Here is a 24737-nt window from a genome sequence, read left to right as displayed (position 1 = left end):
TTTCGCATCACATAATGTAAAAAGTATGGAAGTTGCTTTCACCATTCAGATTGGTTTCTACTAAATATCTTCATGAGAAAAGTAATAATTTATGTAATAAGAAATCATTTTCATCAAATCGAAGCTATTTTCGAACGTGGTATCGATATCGTTAATAAATCGTTTACGAAAATTACACGCCATTATGTTGGGAAGTAACTTAAATATTCGGCTTGATTGTTATTTTGTGATATCGACTTTTTTTTCTAATGGATGCGACAATGGGTCAATGAACTTCTATTATCGTGTCATCTCGTCATCGCTCGAATTAGACGCTGTAGGGACATTGATTGCAGCATGTGCTTTGGTGCACGCATGATTAGGACTGCATCGGTGTAATTGAGTGGGCGGATTTCCGATTTGCATTACCGTCGAAGATGTTGCTGCGCTGTGAGTTACTAATGGCACGGACACACATAAATGGCCGAGACTACCTACCGATCCATACGGCTAGCTATGTGTTCTGCACTGGGTTAGTATACTCACATGCAGGTATGTACCTGGGTGGCGTTTCTCGGCAGAAACCTACGGAGGATCGACGGCGAGAGGAAAACTGGGAGGGAGGGAGGGAGGGAGGGAGGGAGGGAGGGAGGAAGGGCCGCAACCACAACCCGTGAGTGATATACCCTCAATATCCACACTTTACCCTAAGATCTCACTAAATCTCCTTCTAGCTTGCCTACCCATCTCTCCAGCGCATCCATAAGCCTGCATACACAGTGTTCCAGTTTATGAGCCGGTATATTTTCGGGCGCAGCAACGCGGACGCGAAAGCACCTTGGAATGTGTGGGCACCTCGATGCTGCATGACGACGCATACCGCAAATTATCGTTAACGTTTTACTCGTTGTTCGTCTTACGGTTTTCATCAAACTTTTGCATTAAGATGAAAAATATTTCAACAATATTTTTTTTTTCAAGGTGATAATTCATATATATATTTCTGCATTAAGTATTAAGGAAGCAAAAAATACATATTAAAGTGAAATTGTTTACTCCATGTTTACTTCATGTCCATGTCAAACTTTACTATATACTATCAAAATATTAAGGTCCATTTAAAAAAATAGTATTTTGTATATATATATTCTTGGAACCTATCCGAATATCATTTACTTCTTATTAATACAATGATATATATTATAACGACTAAAAATACTTATAGTTTTTAATTATAATAAGTTAATAATAAAAATTACTTCCGTATATAAAAAAAAATCTGTTATATAATAATGGCAGAATCAAGTTATATCAATTATGATTTTCGTTCTAGACAATCGTCTATTTTCTGTAGGAAAAAAGATAAGAGAAAAGAGATAGGATGACGATAGCGGAAAATTGATATGCCTTGTTTTTCGCAGACGTGCAAAAAGAAAAATAAACTCTCGGAACGGTCTCGTATTTCGTTGGAGAACTACGTCTTCGTTTTGGGCAGCTTTTCACAACAGCTGTTGCCAGCTGTCGAAGGACGTGAAAAAAGGTGTCGGAAGCACCGGCGTAAACGTGAACAGAATTTCATATCGGAAGAATCTCTACACATTGGATATGTGATTTCTTTACAATAGAATTAAAAAATTATAAAGAATGCTACATTCACCGAGCAACAGGCTATTTAAATAACTCCAAGTTGATAAGAAGCGTTTTAAGAACTTATTGGACAAAATATACAAATATAAATTCAGATAATGTTTTAATAAACTTATGATAAAATTATACTAAGATATATTATAAATATAGTTTATGACTGCATACATTTCTTTTAAAAATGGACATATACAAAGATAGAAAGTTATATTAGTTAATATAATTCAAGAAATTTAAGAGATAACTTTTATAAAATTATATTCAAAATAAATATATTACTTTTTATAGATTTTAAGAAATTTATAAAATCGTTTAAAATCTTTAAAATATCATATCTTAACATTATAAAATTTATTTTTATATTATAAAGTAGTACATATTATCTTTTAGTATTTATAAAATATTGAAGAATTTAAGATTATTGTTATATAACTATATATTATTTATGAATAAAAATACTCAATAAACAAAATTAATAAATTTCTAAAGTCATAATTTGTATATAAATATAGACTTAAAGTTTTAAATAAATTATTATTATATAAAATATGCAAGTAAATTTCTAGAATAAATTAAAAGTGTACATTTAAATAATGACAAATAGAAATTTATTTCTACATCTCAATTCATTGTTGAATTTAATGCTAGCAACAGAGATTTAATCGCTTAATCCGAGATTTCTAGAATAACATCGAGGTCTTTATATGTCTACACTGTACGGAATTAATTGGATTGTCCGCGGAGAAAATCTACAAAAATATTTAGAAATCTTGTATAACTATTATGCAGTGGCGATGAGCTCACATGCAATCCTTAAAGTAGCAAGCGTTTTAATTGCCTATGAAGCGAGAATTCATTTACGAGTCGACAGAGGTGAAGCAAGAGTACTCGAGCTGCGGCTACAGACTAGCTTTTCATACGCCAACGGCGTAAATGGCCATGGTACCTCGACACGTTAAATCAGGTTGCCTCATTCGCCAACCTTTCGCAATACATTCCATGATTTCGCATTTCGGTCCGTTCGCTGATTTTACATCATTGATGGCGAGAACGTACCGAAGCATCGTCGTTAATGGATGTACATTTTACACTTTCATTTGCATTAATCATTGAAGTTTCAATTATTTTAAAGCACGCGCGATTGCACGTAACCGTATTGCGTTAAGCTTTTCATTCGACAGTTGCATGTTTTAGCATAAACATTTTACATGGATGTTTCGATTCACCGGCCTATGCTATATTCCGTTTTGCAATTGTATCCTATATTATTTTGGTTAACAGTAGCGTTATACAATTTGTGTATGCCTATGTTAGTGTATATGTTAGTTAAACGGTAATATATTGTTATTATAAAGAACTTTTCGGATTTTCTCTACCGCTTCATCATTAATTACATCATTTAATTTACATGCAAAAGACATACATTGTTTGTATGCATTCTTCCTACTTTAAGTAAAATTTATATAACATTAATTTTAATTTTAAAGTAGCATCATGTGAGAAAAATAAAAATAATATATACATTGCAACATTGCATATATTACAAATTGAAGATTTATTCATATTAATTATATGTATATATGATTTAAATATTTTTATAATTAAGTCATTATTATATGCTATAAATAAATAAATAACAAATATCATACAATACAAGTATCTATACAATATATTATATGCATGTAACTTGCATTATATGCATAAGTTACATATATGCATGTATAAACATTGCATACCGATAATTCGAGAATTAAAATTAGGCCACACATATTAAACGCTTTTTCATATGTATTTCCTATTAATTAACATTATAACGTTATACAAATTGAATTAATTATTATATATATATATATAAATTATATATAATTGTGTAATAATAGGGAAAATTATAATAATTATAGTAAAATGTTTTATCTCATTTCTTCCCATATATTCTTAAAACATTTTAATTTAAATGTTCTTAATAAATAAATATTTAATTTAACATAATAACATAAAAATATATAATTTTTTTTAGAAAATATTATATAATTAGTGACAATTACAGTGTAATATTTATATTCATGTATTATTTTTTTATCACGCAATTAAAACTGTTCTTAAAAAATTTTAACTCTTTTTTGAGGTATACTTATTTAAATTTAACTGTGAATAATTAAACTTTTTGTATATCTTAAAACAATTCATATTATATCATGTATTTAAATTGCAATTAGATAAAGAATATTTTACTTTATTATATATTATAATAATTGCGTTTTCTATTGAACAAATAAAAAATATTTTTGGATTATCTTAAGCATTTTTACAAATTTTGATTGTTATTGAATCGATACTGGATTGTTTGAATTTTTGAAAGGTTGACACGATTCCAATTTGAAAACGGAAATGATAACCATCTCCAATTGTTGGCAGCACAACTCGATCTGATACAGATGTTTTAACGTAGAGATTGTTTTGACCGATTGACTGTTAGATAGATACCGAGGACAAATATACTCACACAGAGAAATATACACTTTCCGATTTTTGCATGAGACATAAAAAAAGTCACAGAAGAATTTTTTTATTTCTCAAATCGATTTGATTGGATTTTCGACATTTGGATTTTCTGTTACTCTTCTTTAAATATTATCAAATATTTTTATTTTGAACTATTAATATATGTATTACTTCCTGTTTTAATAAATTAAAATACATCAATAATAACAATACTTATTACATTTCTAATATTATGTAGACATTATGTACATGTACATTTTTATGCAAAATACGGAGGAAGTGTTTCTATCGCGCATTACGCTTGAAAGATTTCAAAAAACTATATTGTTTTCAAACTCAATAGGGCTTGCGAATTCATACACCACGGTGTCTAATAGGAAAGTAGCGTGAAAGCAGAACGAATTATTATGGCATGGCACGTTTTCAGCAACAGCCTCGGGCGTTTTGCGGCGGCTTCCTCGCCCGCGCCTGGCCAGCGTCCGATCCCCGGCGGAACTTTCAGAAACATTTCAGAATGACTCGGCGTAATCGCCAGGAGAAGCAATACGACACAAGGCGTGGCGCAGTTGTAGAAAGTTTTAACGCGCCTGGCGTGATCTTGCAAATAGCCGTCGTAAATCAATAGCAAAGGACGTCTGGCTTCAGTGGAGGGGGCGTAAGCCGAAGAAGGGAGCACGACGGGAGTGTAGGGTGCACGGGTGGGCCCGCGGGTTGGGGTAACGAGAAATTGAAGGAGCCCGTCGTAAATGGATGTTCGCGATTACGAGAAAAATCGTATATAAATGGCATGGTATGGGTGACGGTGTGAGAAACGGAGCGAAGGATGAAGTTTTATCTGTCGGGTGGCTGGAACGCGCGCGGAGAGAAGAAAGAAACGGAAAAGGTGAGCGCGAGAGAGAAAAACGACTGGTGAGGAAACGGGCGCGAAAGGAACCGAAGGGAGGATGGAGAACGGAAGAATTTGTCCGTATGACGGTGCACGTTTCGCAGCGAGAAAAGATTTTGAATCAAAGATCGATTACTACGAAGTTGTGTGATTAAGGGAGCACCGACATCGTGCATTTTTAACTCTGTCCTATATATCAAATATATATCTATATATATATATATATATTTGATTGGCCTATATATATATATATATATTTGATATTATGAATGTTTTAATATATGAAGCTACGCTAAATTTTGAACGTTTAATACATATAAATATTTATATGAGATTATACGGAAAAATAGCAATTATAAATTCATTGTTTTAAGAGTTTGACAATTTTACGTTGATAGAATAAAAAGATAATAATAATAAAAACAAAAATTAATAATTAACAAAAAAGGTCAGTCTAAATTACAAATAATTTAAATAAAAATAGAAATGTCAGAAAATTATGTAACAAAAAATCGAAATACTTTTGTACTTTCTTCTTTATTAAATCTTTTACAAGAAATGTGATATTGTGTGCACAAATTTAAAAGAATGTATCAATAAAATTGTTTTAAATGTAAAATTAACTCTAATTGAAAAAGAATTTTAAATTTAATTTAAATCTAGTATTACTTTTTTAATTGAATTATTTATTATTTCATTTTAACTTATCAATATATGTCAATGTAAAGATATTCTTTTGACAACTACGTTATATTATGGCTTCAAATATTTGATAGCATATACTTTTCATTTAACATATATACGTTTCTTTTTTATGAAAATATAATATTCTTTTCCAATTTCATTTATCATACATTTTAATTACACGATATGTGTGTACAATGACCGAATGATAACTTCATTGTGAACTTAAAATTTGCTGAGCTGGATTATATTTAGATTAGAGTACAATGGAGGATATTGGCAGCATAAAGGATTAATAAAAAAGGATTAATAAAAATTAATATGCTTGAATGCTTGAAAAATTAAATGCTTAAAAATTGGAATAAATAAATATAAATACACACATATAAACGTATATGTTATGATATTAATAAACACACAACGTGTATGTTATATTGTTTATGCTGTATAATGTTACAAAATAATCGTATTACATACGAAACATTTCCTGCAACATCTGCAACCATGGCTTACCTGATCTCGTCGAATGACGCTATTCAAGCGGGATACACGCCGGTAATTGTTGCGTGCGAGGCAACACGGCACACGCTTGTTTGACAGGATCAGAGTCAATTAGGTTCCGGCGTATATAACGATTCATTGAATTGAACTTGTTAATCTGCATGGCGCGCAAAATTGAACAGGAATGTGACTTTAAATTAATATTGTTTTACTTTCTATTTTCTATTTTTATCTTGTGAAAACTATAAAATTTATTTACTTTCATTGTTTAAAGACGGAAAAATATAATGTTAGATAAATAAACATATTATATATATAGACACATTATATAATATTTTATTTATTGCATTCTTACACAAACTTTAATAAGGATTTAAATAAATACAAATAAAGATTTTTTAAATATTTTTTTCAAATAATATAAGTATAATTAATATATTATAAAGAATTTTATGTGATTTTTTCTACAAAAATTGTAGAAATAAAAAATAATTATATATGTTAAATGTGTACACATATCCGTGCTATAATCCATGCTATAAAAATTTATATTATGCAATGAAAAATGAAATTAATATATATTGGAAATAAATATATCGGATTATACAATATATGTGGGGAATCTCGCTTTAATCCTCTGATAATGTTCATGTGCAGGAATAGCCTTTTAGGCTTCCGGACCGTTCTCTTTTACACTTTGAGAAATTATCTTAACATAATAGAACTCATTTTACTTCATTAGGTATCTGCCTTAATAACTCTCGTGATATTAAAATTTTACGTTATAAAAATTTTAATGTAAAAGATAATATCTCTTTAGTTACGTTAAGAAAAATAATAATAAAATTACAAAAAGATGATTTGTTGTTGATGATGAATGTTGTTTTTTTAGTAATTTTACTTAAAACATATGTATTAAAAAGTTATATAAATTATTATTCTTTCTTTTATCGAGGACAGCAGAAAAACACCTTATGATTGGCAAAATCATAAATAATCAAAAAATTCCCAAAGGATGTTTGGCCAATCTTCTTACTTTCCTTTGGCATTCTAGGAAATATTATAAGAAGAAACTAGAGATGTATCACTCATGATATTTTGCTGTTTATCATGAAAGAAGTAAAGCTGATTGGGTGCGAAGTGTATCCACATCGCATATTTTTATCAGTACGATGGCAATTCGATCACGATAATCAAGGATTATCTCACAAACGGTGATGCAGGGCAAGGAGGTCGAGCATATCCTCGTCTCATAGACATGAAAACGTAAAAACCCTCGTCACCCGTCCGGCCTCATGACGGATCAGGCCAGCAAATAACCTTTTTGCGATCCCTTTTGGTGACCAAGCTTGCCTGTCTCAGTCGCCGATCGTAGTGAGAAGAGAAAGAGAATGATGCAACCGTTATGGCGTTGGTGATAAAAACGGATATACTGCCGACGCCGCCCGCGAGTGTAAGGATTCTGTAGTAAGCCGAGCAAAGAGTGGAAAAAGCGATTTCAAGAACGATTCGGAAAAAAGTGTCTTCCCGCAACGGAATTAGTAGCTTCACAGATTAAATCAATTCTATAAAATAGAAGCATGATCCAAATCGCTTTTTTGTCCAATAATAAAATCCAATCTCGATTGAAAATTCGAATTTTTTTATATTTTATTAATAATAAAACAAGCAATATCAAATAAAGTTGTTGTATGATTACGAAATGATAAATTATGCTTTTTAATAACGCTAGTGTTATGTAAATAGTATATTGCAAAATTTTTGATATATTTGAGTTTACTGTAACTACTGTATGTACATAAGTTATCGTATTTCTTACTATCATCCATATTCTGGAAAAACCGGCACCATATGGTGTCATTCATAAAAAGCGATATAGCCATGCCACCGACACGAAGATGAGTGTCCAAAGTAAGCTCCGTCGTTCTAAAAAAGACTATTTCGTAGCTCAACAAGGAAGAAGATGGTTTCGGAGTCTGAGTATCTGAAATCCGAGTAATAAGATCAGTTTTTATCAAATAAAGAAGTACTTTAATACTAAAGAAAAGACTTTTTCAGAGATCGATTTGTTACATAACTTTCATTTGTTTCTATTCTGTCTCTTCACCGACTGTTAAAGTATTTATATTTCTATAAGTAAGTCAGCTTTAGCAACAATAGTTTTTATTTATTGCATTGAAAAATATTATATATATTATAAAATATTTTTGTTTAAATACTATTTTAATGCTATATAAATTTTCTTTATGATACATATTTAAGTATATTTAAGTAACGTTTCCAATTTTATTTATGTTTTAAATTATATATAATTTTAAGTTTTTCTATTTTACTTACATTTATTTAATTTGTTATCTTTATTAAAATACTATAAATTTATTGATAAATAGATAAAAATAATAATATAAAATAATATAAAAAATAATTTACAAATACGACATAAAACAATGCAAATAATTTCCTCAATAAATGGCGCGTGCGCCTGCGGTGTGCTAAGCCTGGTTAGGACGGTGGACGGAAAAGGCTGCTTCGCTTAATAGAAATTTAATTGATCCTTCGGCTATGCGCGGTCGAGCGTAATGCAAATTGAAGTGCTCCAGTGAACGACCTCGCACATCAGAGAAAGAGAATTAGACCAAGAGCGGCGAGGCCAACGACGATGAGGAAGAAAGAGATGGAAACAGTGGGTGGGCCAGTGTCAGAGGAAAGTGGAATGCCATCAGGATGGATGAGAGAAAGAGGAAAAGAGAATGAGAGGGAGAGAGGCAGAGAGAATGAGAGGGAGGAGAAGCGAGAAAGAGGAAAGCGCATGAGACAAGGAGGGATAACCCGGGTGAGAAGAAGAGATAGCGTACAGGATCCAATGCGGGGTCTATGATGGCTAGAGTTTCGGTGCACGAGCGTGGACAGGAGAACAACAGCGAACAGCACTCTTGTCCCACGCGGCTCAATTCTCCGCTACACAACTGCATTCCCTCTATACGGCTGCCTCTGCTGATCTATTCCTTTCTGTGCTCTCCTTCGCTGCCGGACGCGGGGAGACCGGTCGTATCTTTCAGTTTCAACGCGGTCGCAGCAACGGCAGCTCCATCAAACCGGTAGCGTTATGTTCCCATCACTCTATCGCGCGCGTCCACCGCTCACCCATGCAACCCTTCTTAACCCCTTTCCGCGTATAGTGGTACCGTAGTTAATCCTCTCCGTGTTCACGGAACCACACGCCGCATGCCGATGACCAGAGGATACATTGCGTCCCCACCGTGACCGTCACCCTCCGCCGCCATCCGTAGCGCCAACGACGCGGACGGCGATAAGGGCGAGTGAAGCTTTATGGATGCATAAACCGGGTACATCCACGTTGATCTGCTAACGGGGAAGTGGACACTTTACGCTTATTTGCCGGCTCGATGTTCGCATTTATAAGTCGACACAGCGCAACAGTGCTCTGTGTCTTCTCTCCTGTCCTCTCTTATAAAGAATCCTTGGAATTGTCGGGAAGTCAAAGCTGTTTATGTAATTTCAAGTCATATATCATATTTAAATCATATGTCAAATTGCTTGCAACGATCAGTATCAAGCGATTAAATATTGGAGGAATTTATCACCTTGCCACCTGTTTCGATCAACGCGATGAGAGATAATTTCCCGAATTTCAGATACGCGGTATTGCAGTTATATGGGAGGTGAAAATTAGAGAAGAGGTTTTTAATATTCTGATGTATATACATATCATGAATTTCAGAAATTTTTCTTTCAACTTTAAATTCAGCTTTACAATTCAAGAACAATAGATGAGCATTCATGCAATGAAACAGAAACCATTTGATATTTATTTTTATAAAATATATATAATATTAATGTAAACTATAATTGGAAATATTTGATACATTGTTACGTATCAAACTGTAACTGATAATACACTATACCATATATACAATATATAATATACTTTAATATTAGTTATAGAAAAGAAATAACGATCGAAAAAGAATAAACGATTTAGTTACAACAAAAGTTACAAAATTATATAAAAAAATAATTGATTTATATAAGATTAAATAAATAAATAAAAACTTTTTCTTGAAAATTTATAATTAATTTTCTGTTTTTTTATGATAAATTAAAACTGTTTACTGCTATATGCACATACATTGTAAAAAATATTTAATGCAGACTATAAATCATTAATAAAAGTTAAATGATAAATTTCGTGTGCTGTTTAGTGCTTGGTGGTGTGGTGTTTACAAAAGTTTATTTTCTATGCTAGAAGTGTGAAAAGTGTTTGCTAATTCACGCCCACTCATTTATGTTGAGCTTGACTGGGTGCAGCGAGCCAACCTTCCTTTTATTGTCTCATATATATATATATATATATATATATATATATATATATATGAAAAACATATTTCATTCGTGAGCATAAATTATGCAACAATAGAAGCTCGTGGCACACAAAAAAACAAAACGTTTCGTCTTCTTTTGAAAAGAGAACCGTTTTGAAAATTTAATGGTAACATATAAAAGCAGCAGGTATTTTATTGAAAAGATATAAAAAATATTGTAGACGAATGTATTAGTTATCAAATTTAACTATATAAATTATTTATTTAAAAAGTTTTTAATTTCAATTTAACATCTAAAAATTATATTAACTTTTTTAAATATTTCAAAACTATCTGAGATATTAAAATTATGTTAAATATTTTTAATATCTTTGTTAAAATCATTTCTTTATAAAAAAATATAGAAATTAAGTTATTTTCATATTTATATTAATATCTATGATTAATATAAAATAAAATTTGCAATAAAATTAAGAACTTTCCTTAACTTTTTAATTGTACGTAATTATTATTAAATTAAATTGTTTTAATGGAATATTTATGCAGGCATATTTAGTAAATAAAATGAATAAATCTCGACGTCACGTAACTCTAATCATGCACTAAATCGTACATAGTATTTCCTCACTGAAAAGTGTATCTCTCCAACTCAGTTGCTTTGATGCAAGAGAACACCTTGAGAAACGGTGAACCAATCTAATAACGAAACTAATTTTCATATTCCATTTTCATATATTATGTCAAAGACATATGTATAACCTCATGCGTTAGCATCAGTGTTCGAAATAGAACACTCTTGCAAATTTGATATAAAACAAGTAATTAGTAAAAATATTTTAATAACACAAATGAATGGGTTGTCTCATCAATAAATTATATGATTATATTATATTGAACATTACAAACAACTTTTTTTATAAAATTTTTAGGAATATATTTCTTGAACAAACAAGAATAATATAATATATGTTTTTATTGTAAAATTAATAATAAATGTCATGTAATTATGAGATATAATTTTGTTGAAGCGACGAAAAAAGTTGTTAAATAAAATATGTATGAAAGAAAAATTTTCCAAATAGTTTAAATAAGTTGTCTTTTTATAAATTGAATATTTAATTATAATTGAATGAAATTAAATATTTCTATTATCATGGCATTTAGCAATTACTTAGATGACATTATACATTATTTATATTATTTCTTAATTTACATCGTATGGAAATTTTATACAAAAATTTATTTGTTTTAATATTATTAAAATAAACAGGATCCAAAATTTATCACGCCTTTGCAAAATATATTTTATTTTTGCTTTGTTGGCCAATAGAACGAGTATGCATTCGTAGATAAACGATCCTTCTCCACGCTACTTCGCGTGAAGGATTAGTGAGAAGTACGTCATATATTTCATCTTGGATCCTCCCTCCACAGGTAATGAAAATCCAGATACTACAGCTAGAGAAACGCAGAAAAGATAAAACGGAAAACATGGATAAGAGTACAATAAAGGAAACTGAAAGGTATCTGTAGAAAAAATACAAATAATATGCATCTGTATGAATTTATGTACGTTATGCTTCGTTCTAATTTAAAAGCGAAATAATGCATTATTTAGTACCGTTTATTTAGTTTTATTTAGTACAGTTATACCATTATTCATGTATAAATTTTGGAAAAGAAAAGTAGTAAATGTAGAATGGAGAATAAATTAACGTGCAACATTTAAATGGCATATATAAGACTGAAATGGCAAAGAGAAATGTAAATTCGCAATGTATATAATAAAAACTTTTCTCGTTGAACTTTCTAGTTTTTATTCAATCACTGAGTTTAATGAAAATAAATGACATAAAATAAAATGCATATTTTATCTCCAATTTCGTCCTTAATAGAATACAAAATGTATTTTTGTATAAATAATAAATAATTAAATAAGGAGTAAAATGAGTATTAATTTCTATAACTTTTTTTAAGTTTCGCAATTCTTATTTGGATATTAAGAATCAACAATTATTATTGAATATGTCATAGCTGGTATATAACACAGATGATAGTGGCTTACATACTGCATGATGAAATGGTATAAATTGTTTAATATAACAGCTAGATAGATAAATTTATTGCTATCGAAATAATTTGTAAACCATTTGTTACGCGAACAGAATCGCAACGTGCACTCGCATAATTCGTCAAAATCATTGGTTATCTTGATCCAAATGCACGTGCGGTCGTTTTGGCTCCCGTACAGCCACGTATGAAGCGTATCGTGCCACCTAACTCGTAAAATAACTCTGAACAAGTTTTGATAAATTGTAGACGTCACAGCACGTGCGAAGCGTTCCCCATTAGTTACGGGCGTTTCCCACCCACAGAATGTGCCGCTGTCTTTTCTTGAAACACGTGCTGGCGTTACTATCAGTTGTCAAAATTTCTGACATATGTGTTAGAACTTATTGCCCAGAAAATACGTTCAATACAAATAATTATGATATCATATGGACTGATTTTCTAATTTCGCATATAATATATTTAATTAATGTATAAAAAAATGAAGCCCACAAACAGCCTGATCATAAAATATTTTTTCATATATTTGATATATCATGTACATATTTTTAATTATCTTTATAAAGATTTTGTCTATCATTCATGCCATATTATATAATTAAAATTTTTGCAAATATATGTCTTACTTTATAACTTTCTATTGATTTTATATATAGTTATATTAAATACTGTCAATTGTATTTAATATGTATATTAATGGATGTGTTAAATAATATTAGCATTCGTCATTTGCGATTGCATCCAATGTTATATTTTGCATTGGACGTTATAATAAATAACTTTTGATATTAAAGTAATTGTTATGTCAGTAGAATAATAAATGATCACTATTGTTATATATTATCGATTCTATCTCTCATATGTGGCGAATTTGCTTTGATACAATTTATTATGATTTCCGCTTTTGCAATATATCGTAATTTTAGTCGCTTGGCCTGAAAAGTTGGATGCATCGTATTTTCATCAATATAATCTGCTTAAAAATGATAACCGCCTTTGTACAGATTATACATATCCATTCCAATACCGGATTGGATCGTAAATTTCGTTGGTCTTTGCTTAAAAGCCGAAAACTGAATCATCCCGCTATGCAATTATAGAAATTTAATTCAGGCTTTGATATTTCAACAAATATTTTATTCAGTCTACCTTTTACACTGATATTTTGTATATACGTGTAGACAAATGTATAAAAATAGTTTATTTCGATTAACAAAACATTCACCAATAAAAATGTTAGTTTAATTTATTATTAAAAAATGTTTTTCATGAATTGAGTATGTTATAAAATATCGTGTCATTTATTTTTTGCAGTTCAAAAGCTACGCAGAATTTATAATGTTACTCTAATAATTTACTAAAGTATTTTAAAATCTAATAATTTATTAAACACAATTGATGAATTATTATTATATATTATATATTATTTATTAACGATACTAATTAATCACTTGCATTATTATCTTTATGACTTAAAGAAACAAAAATTAACCAATATGTGACAAAAGTCGATATTTATTATATAATATAAAACTTAATATTAGACTTATTTCGACATTATATGGTATTAAACTAGAATGTAAATATATCTTTTATCGCATCAATGCGGAGATGTCACTTTTATCGAATTCATAAGAAGAAAGAAAAATTATGCAAGAGTCACTGGCGGTGCACGCTTGAACTGAGCGCCGAACGGTTCTTACTCCGGACACGAATCTGAACTGCGGAAAAGTCTGACAGACGGTACGGATAAAGTGCATAAAGGATAAAGAGAAGAAGACGAGACGCGCCGATTCGAGGCTGTTTAACCTCTCGGCGAACGTGCGCGGGTTGCGACGGCGAGATTTTCGAGGCGACTTGTTGGTATCACCTGGCCCAACGTCTTGGGGCACAATGCAGCAGCAATTTAACTTTGTACCTGACTTACGTGCGTGGTGCATACAAATGGGGTCGAGGGCTCAAGCGAAATGCATCAGTCAAAGGAGTCGAGCTTGGGTAGACGGTGGCGCGAGGGAAGACAAGGCGGCGAGCATGACCTTAAAACCGTTCGCGGAACAATACAGCACGTCAGGTCCGGAAACGGTACAACCGTAGTGTTGCGCCTGCAGTATTTCCCCCGTATCGCCGTCACACCCCAGCCCCCATACGTACGCTCTACCAACCATCCCCGTGGCCTTTCCACGTGGCGCGCAGTTCTCGCTCCCTCGCGCAATGCAATTTCAAATTAATTATGCATCGGGTTGCCCATGGCGCGCAGTCGGACGTCGAATAATACTCCAGCAGTTCACGCCTCCGCACCGAAAGAGGCAGCTAATAAACCGGCATCAATTAGTCGACACGCAATATACCCTGCCAGCGCATGGCACCCACGGTGCCTAGAATTAACCGTATTCGGCACATAGGATTGATACCGTACCGTAAATCGCGTCTCGATACTGACATATTCCCGGGGATTGATGCCAATTAAATAACAAGCTTTCCGCTGGGCAGCGTTAATAATGGTCGCTATAACAATCTCTGAAGCATGAACAGGCAGAGTAGCGTGAATATCATGTGATCTTTCGAACAAAATTTAATGCCGCAGAGTTCGATTGAGGTACGCTACTATTTTGAGGCAGTTATATTTTGACGACATACTACTTACATTTAGTATTAAGAATTAGTATTATTCTTTTATTAAATTTTAGAGAGTTATTTTTTATAGCTTTAGATATATCCACCTTGTTTCGTTTGTTTCGTATGAAATCTGCTTAGAGATGTGCCTGTATAAAGATACAAATAGGTTTTAACAAATGCTAAGCACGCAAACAGAAATCTGCACAGCTCGTCGGATCCAAATTTAAAGAAACGACCGGTCAGCAGATCAGACCAAATCGATCTCGCGCTTTTCATGCTATGCCGGGGGTATAGGCAAGCGGGAAATCGGGCCTCCCTCTACTCCCGCGCTACAATGCACGCCGGTCACGGTAACTGCATTTCGTAGATCGATTTCGTCGCGCGCGTTTGGTGTCGATCGCGCCGAATCGGGTCGCGTTGGTACAAATGGAAACGGCAGCATCGAAAAAGGGGATGGCGCGCGCGAAGAGCGTTCCGTCGCCGGGCGTGAAGGAGGGTGGAAGGGCCGAGAGATAGAATTAGGTATAGGGACGGGGACGAGAGTGCGCGGACGCGGGGTGAAAGTGGAAACACGGTCAAGCGGATTCGGTCTGGGGGAAAGCTTAAATCAACTTGATTTAAATCGCTGAATCCAAATCGAACGAGCGCATTCCCGCGTGCCACCGTGTTCTCTCCTGCGTGTGTGCGGTCCGAAGCTCCAAATAACGAGTGACGATGATGATGATGGCGATAGGTGGTGATGGTGGTGGTTGGTGCTGGTGGTGGTCCCGCGCCGTAGCTGGCGGCTATTTGAACTGCCGGGAATTTCCTCCGCGTACGGCGTTTTAAAAGTCAACCTCCCCCGACTGTACACACCATCGGGACAAGGGCGGGCTCGTACCTGTCGCGACAGGGGCAGTTTTGTCGTGCAACGACGCCAAAAGCGTCGACCGAGTTTACCGACAAAACCGAGCGTCGCTCGGTACGCTCACGTCCTGTTTTTAAAACGGCGACACGATGGAAGCGATTATTCGTCGTATTGCGGGATAAAGCGAGCGATAAAAACGTTTCACGTCTCGTCGATTATATACGACGATACAGCGAGACCGATTATTCGTCGTGTGCGGAAATATCGAACGGACGGGAAAAACCTCGATCGTTGCGCACGGTTCGAAGAGCCTTTAATACATGAGAGAAGAACGATATTTGTAAGCTTCAAATAACAGCCGTTTCGATTTATTTGTTCTGTATATTTCATTAATGATATGAACGTTACTTTAAACACACGTTACTGACACATTTTACATTACTTTAAAATTTCCAGTACAAAACAAATATTCACCATTTAAAGAAAGCATAGAAATGCAACGATTTCTGGAAAAATTGAAAAATTTAGATTCGGTTTTTCAGTTATTCCAAATTATGCATTGATTCAAATTATGAGAAATTGATTATTAAAAATTGATTTACTGATGTTTATTTAGCGAGATTTCCTTTGTATTAGTAACATCTACAATGTTGATTTCGCATACGAAAGAGGAAGAATTCATATAGATATCACTACTAAAACGACGGTAAAGTACGCGAAGCACTTTACTAAAACTTTCTTGGGTACATAGATTCTGACAGACCGACAATTGCCCCAGTTCTATAACGAGCTTTCCTAGTCGCGATGAGATAATTTGGGTGCTATGCTATCGTAGACCAAAATCCTTTGTTGTGATGCCGCAACTATCTTCCTCAAATAGCATTCTGCATATTAGCGATATTTTGAAGATGAAAATCAAATTATATTAAACTTGAAGTTTGAAAACAATTGATGAAGGGAAAAAATACTTTTGTAATGTAATTCTAAGAAGAAACATCGTTTAATGCAAATAGTTTGATATCGGAGAAACAGTAACACGGAGAAAACAATTTTTAAAGTATCTAAAAATTTTGCCAGAAATCTGAAAACAGTTTTGTCAGTCCATTAAAATATTTAGATAGGATGTTCAAATTGATATATCAATATCAAACATTTTTACAATGTTATCATCGTGTTTAAGCATCTGACATGGTAATTTTGATGTCTCAATAAAATTGTTTTCAGATTTATATTTGGCCAAACAATTTTAGACACTTTAGCAAAATCGCTTTTCCCCGCGGTGAGAAAAAACAAACAATACAAAAGAAACATTATATTGCAACAGCAGTTATATAAATATATTTGGTAAGCGAGCATTATACAATTCATTAACCTGCAATTAGATGTTGCTAGACCTATGCTGAGAATATATTGATATCGTTTTTCTTTTTGCCACCGAAAGTATTTACCAATACTTTCTCATTAATGATGCGATTAATTATGAAACGTTAGTTCTTGTAACGGTTGCCCGTTGCGTTTCGCTAGATGCAGGACGCTCTAGTCAGTACGTAGAAGTAGCTCCAACTGCTAAGAAGAAACTTGGGTGAGAAACTTGGTCGCCGCGGCCGGAACTTTCCTGTTTTTCCACTCGTTGCTATTCATGACCGGACGGAAAAATCGTAGAGCCAGGGGGTCGTCGAGACCGAGAAAGAGTGCGCCGGGGATCGGGAAGGGCCAGGAACTTCTGGGAAAGTATTATCCCAGGGGTTTTTCCGTTCGATGCCCGGTCGCACTTTTAAGTCAAAGCGAGCTGTTTCCAACGATGACGACTATCGTCGCTGATGCCGTCGCCGACGTCGTCGAAGCCGTCGGGGTCGCCAACGTAGTTGTCTTCGTGTCATCGAGGATCTCATTAAAAGCATAGCGAGTCACTCGATTACTTACTCCTCTCCCCCCCTTCCCTCTCCCTGCCGCACCGTTTCTCTCATTCGTTTTCAACGTTTCCACTCTTTTCCGAGCATAAGTATGACGCGCTGAATTAATGAGATGAGACTCTTTCGAGAGAATTTTCGTCAATGAAATATCGTTAAAAAAGAAAACAGATTGAATGTTAAAATAACTAACACTTGAATATTTTTTACGAAGTTCTTTCTACAAACTTTTTAAAATGTTGAATTTAGTTAATATTAAACCACGTAAAGTAAATAATTTGAATTTGAAACAGTGCTAATTATTTCATTTATTAAACCAATAAGATTAATAAATTTAAAGTTGAAGTTATATTTTCATAACTATAATATCTAGATATAATTAAATGCGATTTACGCCGTACGTTTAATGCCAATATTAAAATGCTATGAAAATTTTGTACTATATTGTCAGGAATAAACATTTCCTTGAGCAAATGGACTCTCCAGTGTATTATTTCCTTTACTTCCTCTCCCGGTGTTTATGCCGGTACCCTCTCAGAAAACCTTCGCTCTACGCTTATCCGATAGGGCATTGAAAATAAATTTAGCGGGAAATCAGCGTGTCATGGCGTGACTCGCCGGAGGTGGGACGCGCTCCGAACAGTTTCCTGCGGGGCTAAGTTTGACGTTGAATTGATTGGGCTGCGCTCGTCGGTTTCTATGAGATGGCCGAGGGTTGTGTGATGGCTGACGGCATTGGTGGTAGGAGCGGTGACTACGGCGACGGTATACCTAGGTCACGCAATAGACTTCTATGTTGGTCTCGCCACCTACCTCGTCGTTGCTCCCGGCGAAAAGTGAAACGAAGTAGCGTCGAAATCGCGTCGGAAAGTTTTTCCGAAATCCGACGTATATACGCTGGAGAATTCGATGTGTACGAATAACGGCGTTTACGTGTTCGATCGGTACCTGGAGGTTCCTGCTAGTTCCTTGCAGAAGGGGGATGATAGAACAAGATCCAACCCTTCGTCCTCACTCGCACCCCCATCTCCCGATATCCTCATCCCAGATAAGGAACAAACTTTTACGCGGTGTCGTTGGTTCGCGCTGATTCTTTCTCTTTCCTCGGCACGAGGGAGCTTTTACCCGTCAGAGGGTGGCCGTCTCCGACTATCCCCTTACCGCCCAAAAACTGAGTGGGAGGTGGTCGCGTATTCCACGAAGGGTGCCGCTCGCTTTTTCCGTCAGAAGATTATCGCTGACAATAAAAGTCAGACCGCCGTGATTCCACGTCGATCGGCGGGAACGCCGCGCGGGGGTGGGTGAGTTGCGCCGTCGGGAAAGATACAGAAGGGAAAGGAGAGAAACAATGGGAGTGACGGAAATGTAAGGGAGAAGGGGGTGAGAAAGAAGAGGTAGGTTGAAGCGTAAGGGAGGAGAGAAGGATCGCCTGCCTGCCAGGGTTGTTCGGTGACGACTTTACTCCTTCCATTAATCAACCCTCCCCGCTTTTGTCGCTTCTACCGTTGCTGGTGCTGTGGCAGAAGGTGGTATGGGGTGACTCGCCTTAAGCCACGGTCTGTAGCCACGTTGTTCTATTGCTCTTAACGCTAATGCTACCCACCGCCCGTCTACGAAGAAAAAGGAGGAAAGACCTTACTACGAGGGCATCTATACCTATGGGACCTTACCAGCATAGATCGATTGGTAATTCGCATTGAACTATCCCTTCCAATGGTTATTACGTGCTTTCTCGCTTCTTCCTCTTTTTTTAAAAAGCTTCTGTTTTATTAGTGGCAAATAATATAAAAAGATTGTACTCATTGAAATTATTCTATATTCTGTACTACTAAGTAGTACAGATATTTGTTATTTATATAAAAACTTGTAGATACTTGTGTATAAATAATAGTAATATAATGATATTAAATAAAATTAAAATGTATTTATAAATGTGACGAAAAATATATTATAACATATACGAATTAAATATTAAGTATTTATAATTCGGTAAATATTTAACGTAATGAAAATTATAAATGTAATAAATTAAATAAATGCATAATATAGTATATAACGTTACAGTTATGTAATTAAATCATCATTTATTTATCAAATAAGCATGAAAACATATTTAAAATTATATTAACCTAAATTTAAATTTATATCTTATGTATAATATATAATAATATTAAAAATATACAAAAATATGTATGATTGCATAAAAATTTCATTTAAAAATAGGTAATTTATATTAAGCACAAATATATTTTAAATAAAATGTACAAAAATGTTAATTAGAACCTGACCGAGTTTTCTCTATGATGAAATGCAAGCAGTTTAATTCCCAAGGGAAGGGAAAGAATATTTTTCGTGAAAGAAACCTATTTATAACAGCGTGGTTTGCGCCGTAATTCACCGACCTAGCGTAGCAGAGAGAGAAAATCAATCATTCCGGACTGCCTTCTTTTAATGTTAAATCTTTAATTATCTGAAATCTTTTGGAAGTGAAAATTAGCCGAGGATTAAATGGACGGTATACAATCGATACACTTACATCCGGACCTGAATTATTACTAGGCGCAGAATTAAAGGTGGAATAAATGAAAGTTTGAGCCGCGCGACAACTAAGTCAGGCGGAAAGTTGCTAATAGCGTTTAAGAAAAAGAAATAATTAAGGAGGGAACATAATGAGATTGAGGAGGAAGGACATCAAGGTGGTTGAAGTAAGAAGGCATAGAAAGTGAAGGAGTAATAGAGATAAAGAGAAGTAAGAATGAGAGTGAGATTAAAAAAATAAGAAGAATGAGAGAATCGAAAGATGGAAAATGTGAAAGTAAATTTTCTCTGCATTTGTCGTTGTTGAGATGAGAGGAAAATATTATGCGCGAGATATGAATGTCAGGTAACCATTAAAGATTAATTGCTAAGGTAATGATTTTTTAAGAAAATTACATTTGCATATACACATAATAAATAAGTAAAATGAGTAAATAACGCTTTATTGCTTAAATATAAACTATAAATTTGAATATTTTTAACATTTAATAACATATACTTTGTAGGTTTTTAAATATATTATCCTGTGGATTAATATAAAATTAAATTTAAAATTTCAAATATAAAAGAATTATATGTATATTTTATAATATATATAAAAAAAGAACATTTTGCGCATGAGGCATTAAAAAATTGCAAATATCTTGCAAAATATAATATGTCATGAAATAAATCAGCATTCACTTTTCCCGTTAATTTTGATAATATCCTCATAGTTGAATTATCCTCTTCTCATCTGTCTCAATCTCCAACATCTCATTCATTCGCATTACCAAACTTTCGTGAATAATATTTCTTCGTGAATAATATTTCTAGTGGCATTCCCTGTTTCTGCATCTAACGTAAGTTGTGTTTCTCATCTTGGGTCTCCCAACTCATCTCTACGAACCTTTACCCATCCCCTTCCCATTACCACTCAAGCTTCTTAGCGCTTTAGAAAATTTTCTTGTGCTTCTTAAACTTTCTACCTGAGCCAATTTGGTACACGTCTGCCTTGTCTTTTGTGCATCTTCACAACTTGTACCGTCTCGGTAGTTAGACATCGCCTGTACTATCGTAATCTCATTCTTAGATATATTTTTTAATTTGATGTGTGACTGTAATTCTAATTTAACTGTAATTCAAACATATTTATTTTTATAAATTATCTTCTTCTGGCAAACATAATGTTAAATTATTTTATGTGCATAAGTAACATTCTCACAAGTTCTCGTAAATATTCTTCATTTACAAATGACTATATTCTACAACAAATAACAATATAAACCTAAGCGACATTTTCGCTAAAAATAATGAGAACGCGAACAATACTCCTAAGAACCTTAACGTCATTCCTCGAGAGAGTGACGTAAATATTTCTAATGGTACTCTCGACGATCTTAAAAGCGTCTCTTCCCGTCGTATATAGCGAATCGCATAAAATAACAACGCTGTGAATTTCATAACTTATATTCACTCCTTTTAACTTGCTTAAAAGCAATTTAAAGAAGGATATGCTATAACGATAAAGCAGGCACGTGAAAGCTCTATTATTACTTTTTGCACAATTTTGCATTTCTACAAAATTCCTCGTTGTATATATTTATCTTTCTATTTATTAAGAACATATAAATTGTTTTATAAAATCTCAAATTAACAAATAATTAAACATTAATTCCTCTACTCGCATATAAACGTAAATTAAAATAAATTAACTCTGATAACTTTAATTAATGGTTTTATCAGATTGCTTTTTATAATATCAAGAGTCATATTTAATAACAATTCTAGTAGGAAGTCATTTCATCGCAATCTTTTTATATGAACAGCAAGGTCCAGATATATTGCCGTAGTCGTCATGAAAGCGAATGTTTTGATCGTTCTGATCGGTCTACCGAATTTGTGGTCTTTTACCATCAATACCGGCATCTTTAGAATTTAGCGATGCGGACGCAACCCTCCGCTGGTAGGAGAGAACGTCGGAACGTTCTGCAATTCAGGCAAAAATAACGCTGATATCCGATCACAATAGGAGCACAATGGACACCGGGGACGATGACTACCCGGCTCGGGGCACTCAAAGAAATTGGCTGGTGGTTTCCTGACCCCGAACGCCCGGACCTTAACGGATAGTTGGAAACTCTGGAAGCAGGTGGCTTTGGTGTCGTGCCCCGAATCAAACCGAACCGCTTCGGAAACCCCTTCCCGTTTCCTCTCACCTCTGCCCTTTCCATCTTTGGTAGGGTAGAGCCCACCCGGCCCGGTCATTCTTTTCGCATCGCATCCGACAACGGAGTTACCGGATGCTGAGAGTTCTTTTAAATCCCGAATGCTTTTCTCTCGTTCCTCCCCTCTCACGGGCGCACCACCCCGCGTCCCACTACTCTTGATCGTTCGTCGCCGATCATCCAACCTTTCTCGTAACTGATCTCCTACACAGTCGCTAAGTTTTCTCCTGGTATACGTGATCTCGTGGAATCATCCCGCTATCGGAAAGACGATCATCCGAGCTCTCTCAGACAGCGCCCCTCAGGGCGTTTTGTAAGACCGTGGATTTTGTCACCGATGCGGACAACCGACGGGATCGCGCAATCGCCATGCAAGATGTCAATGGATGATTATTGCAGCCAGGCAGTTGCATTTTACATGCAAACGAATATGATTGTAATCCTATATCGCGCTGCCCGCTCACGCAATTAAATAACCATTAATGTGGCCCGCGTGCAGCGTGATTATACATTAAATCACGGTTTGATATTCAGGGCAAATAAATAGTTGCGAATTATGTGATGTGGGGAATCGTAACTAAGCAAGCTGAGAGAGAGAGAGAGAGAGAGAGAGAGAGAGAGAGAGAGAGAGAGAGAGAGAGAGAGCATGTACAAGCGAGTATAACGCTTTCCTAATGCATTCGAGCGTGGCATTGGATTTCACAAAAAATAGACGGTAGAATTGTGACGGGTCCGTTGTGCCCCACGGAGCGCGATTTCACAAGTTCTGAAAAAGAATTATGCCACGTCATAAATGGCGATTGTACGCAAAAGAGAGTAATTGCTCGATTGTTCTAGCAGATGTAAGTGCATAATAGTTTGCTGTACATCAAAGTTAATTGAATTTCCTCTACTTTATCAATTAATATAAAATGTCAATTTTTAATTAATATAGATATAAATCAATATGTATATCTATATATAGATTTTAACTAAATATTTTTATATAACAATTAAAATAGCTTTTTAGTTAAACAATTAAAAAATATTTAAAGCACAATTAATATAAAAACAAACAAATTACAAACATTTTATTAATTTTTATAAATTTATTTATTTATATATTTATTTATACTAAGTCATTAGATATTTTTTATTTAATCGATAATTTAAATAAAAAACAGAATATACATGGATATGTGTTTTTATTTATTACTAAAATTCTATAAATACTGTTAAATTAATTAATGTTTAAATTATTAGAATATTATTATTAGAATATTTAAATGTCAATTATTACGTCAAATGAATACGGATTTTGTCAAATATATTCTTAGCCTCTCTATTTCGATTTCCATTAACGGTACATGTAATTCGCTAATTACAGTCGATTGCATGTTATATATATGTCAATTAGGTATGTCCGCGACTATGTGTATATGTTTCACAGCAATGGTAATCAATCGTCAGGACATTCAACGTATTAAAATTGACTAATCATCCAGCTTTTACTGGAGAATTAAACTTTATATTTTCAAATTAAACTTACATTATTTCAACATATCTTAATCATGATATCGAGTTATCTAAATAATGTACATTATAGTACGTCTTATGTATATATGTCAAAAAATGATGTATATGTCATTTTAACAACAATTTACATACATTGTTTAATATTATAACAAGTAACTTACAGAGATATTTTTATTTATTATGTATTATGCTTTTGTATTTTCAAATGCATTACAGTTTGAATATTGACCTTAATTTTCTAGGTGTTAGAATGTTTACTCGATGGTCATGCAAGACCTATAGCATATATATATATATATATATATATATATATATATATATATATATATATCTAAACGTCACAGAAACTAAAGTTTAAATCAATCGGGGTCGTGTCAAGAAGAGGGCAATCATGAGTTTACAGCTTCTCGATGAAAGTAAATGGCGGAACAAGTCCTGTCCGGCAATGCTGAACGATCAAAGACACGAACTTGACGAACTATTGAGTACGCTTCG

General features: G+C 33.8%; 1 long non-coding RNA gene and 1 pseudogene across 1 annotated transcript; one reads left to right on the top strand and one right to left on the bottom strand.

The window, feature by feature from the left end:
* The first annotated feature begins 4803 nt into the window (after positions 1-4803).
* On the top strand, positions 4804-12358 carry LOC148937651 (uncharacterized). Its single transcript, XR_016138103.1, has 3 exons — positions 4804-5008; positions 11974-12062; positions 12187-12358. It is a non-coding gene; the product is annotated as an uncharacterized LOC148937651 (long non-coding RNA).
* LOC148937652 (uncharacterized) lies at positions 5733-10015 on the bottom strand (annotated as a pseudogene).
* Positions 12359-24737: the final 12379 nt, after the last annotated feature.

The sequence above is a fragment of the Pogonomyrmex barbatus genome, unplaced genomic scaffold, assembly GCF_055798465.1.
Source record: "Pogonomyrmex barbatus isolate J1 unplaced genomic scaffold, ASM5579846v1 scaffold12, whole genome shotgun sequence".
Taxonomy (NCBI): domain Eukaryota; kingdom Metazoa; phylum Arthropoda; class Insecta; order Hymenoptera; family Formicidae; genus Pogonomyrmex; species Pogonomyrmex barbatus.
The sequence above is the reverse complement of the archived record's forward strand: the minus strand, read 5'-3'. Positions and strand labels throughout refer to the sequence as shown.